Source organism: Microtus oregoni, unplaced genomic scaffold (assembly GCF_018167655.1).
Source record: "Microtus oregoni isolate MIOR12 unplaced genomic scaffold, Mior012 000141F_ref0000236, whole genome shotgun sequence".
Lineage (NCBI taxonomy): Eukaryota > Metazoa > Chordata > Mammalia > Rodentia > Cricetidae > Microtus > Microtus oregoni.
In genome coordinates, this window is record NW_024544791.1 from 329071 (window position 1) to 330918 (window position 1848).

At 36.9% G+C, this 1848-nt stretch overlaps 1 non-coding gene across 1 annotated transcript; it reads left to right on the plus strand.

The window, feature by feature from the left end:
• Positions 1–257: 257 nt before the first annotated feature.
• Positions 258–329, plus strand: Trnae-cuc. Its single transcript has one exon. It is a non-coding gene; the product is annotated as a tRNA-Glu (tRNA).
• Positions 330–1848: the final 1519 nt, after the last annotated feature.

Sequence of the window (1848 nt, forward strand, 5' to 3'; positions counted from 1 at the left end):
GGTGGTGGTGGTGGTGCACACCTTTAATCCCAGCACTTGGGAGGCAGAGGTAGGCGGATCTCTGTGAGTTTGTGGCCCCTGGTCTACAAGAGCTAGTTCCAGGACAGGCTCCAGAGCTACAGAGAAACCCTATCTCGAAATTTTTTTTTAAAAAAAGAAATTATAATTTCTTAAGTGTTATCTTAAACTGTTACTTTATATTGAAAAAAATTAATCATAAATTTAATCCCTTTCCCCCTTTAGAAATACCAGATGATTCCCTGGTGGTCTAGTGGTTAGGATTCGGCGCTCTCACCGCCGTGGCCCGGGTTCGATTTTCGGTCAGGGAACCAAAAAAAAAAAAAAAAATACAAGATGATGATCGTTTGCTTTTACACATGAAATCTCTCAAGACTGTAACATATTGATTGCAAGCCACAAAAGAACTTCTAGGCAAGGGCATTCTATCTGTAGTGTATGTCATATGGTATTCTGGAATGATTTACCCAACCATCTCAGTTCATTAGCTTAAGTATTTTTCTCAGGTCAAATCATGTGTCTTATCAAATCGTGGCCTTTCCCCCCTGCTATCCAGTCTCTGATGCCTGAATCCCGCACATTCCAGATTAGTAAGAATGTTTCTAAACTCCTCTAGCAACTCGTGACTTCAACTCTCATTGAGGGAAACAAAAACTATTTACTCAGAAGACTTACATTGTGTGAAAATTGGTGACAACATGTCCTGGACTAGAGGAAAGCAAGCTACCAGAGATGGCCAACTTTTGCTGAGCAAGCACTTTCAAGCCTTTCCAAATAATAGCCATGCTTGGAAGAGAATTCTATGTCTAGACTCCGGGCAGGAGAATCTGAGCATCCTGAACAAATATAGTTCTGTTCCATTTAACTCTATCCACATTTTCCCTGTATTCGGATCCTCTGTCTTTTCTGCATTAAAAAGCACAGAGACTAAAAAAACATGACTCATTAAAAATGAATTAGTCTTATGGTTCATTTGGAACGTGAGACCAAATCTTGATCCACACATATTAGTACTTTCATAAATGTATTCGGATCTATTGAGGCTTCCAAACTCTGTTTGTCAAGAGCACACTGATTCATGCTTGTCAAAAGTGATGATTGTTTAGTTAAAGAATTTTGTTTTTGGAGAATAGCCTCAATGATTTGGCCAAAGAGGAAATTTTGGAAATATAATATTGCAATTGTTTACGGTGTTTTTGTTCTCAGAAATTTCATTTAACTTCTAGCTTTTTTCTCAAGTACTTGCCTGAAATGAGTCAGTTTTTCTTCATTTCTAATGATATCAATTGTGTCTAAGCTCTGCTCGCTTTCCGATTATGCCTTTATTTTAAGCACTAATTATTTGATTATTTATCTATTTATAGTTTTTAAAGACACAATTTAAATAAGTCAAAGAATGAATCAAGTATGTATTTTCAAAAGTAGATATGCATCTTTTTAGAGATAATTCAAATATCTGACACACCTTGGTCAGAGAGCTATGCATAGAGTTTGAGGATTTATTTTCCCTAATAATCTGCAAGCATCTAGTTCGAACAGCTCACAACCATGGGATAGCTTTTCAGTGATGGCTGCACTAGGTTTGACCAAGGCTTACTTGATGTAGTCAGGTTGATATTTTATCATTTGGCTTGGTCCTACTTAGCTCTGAAATCATCTCATGTAATAAAGGCCACACTCAGGCATGGCTGTATAGAACTCAGCAAACTAATCACTTCACTTGGCACTTCTTAAGTGGTGAGAAGACCCATGAAAAATTAAGATCAGCATTTTATTTTAATTAATAATGGAAGAGTAGCAAATCTAATAAATGGCAATTGAACTCTAATA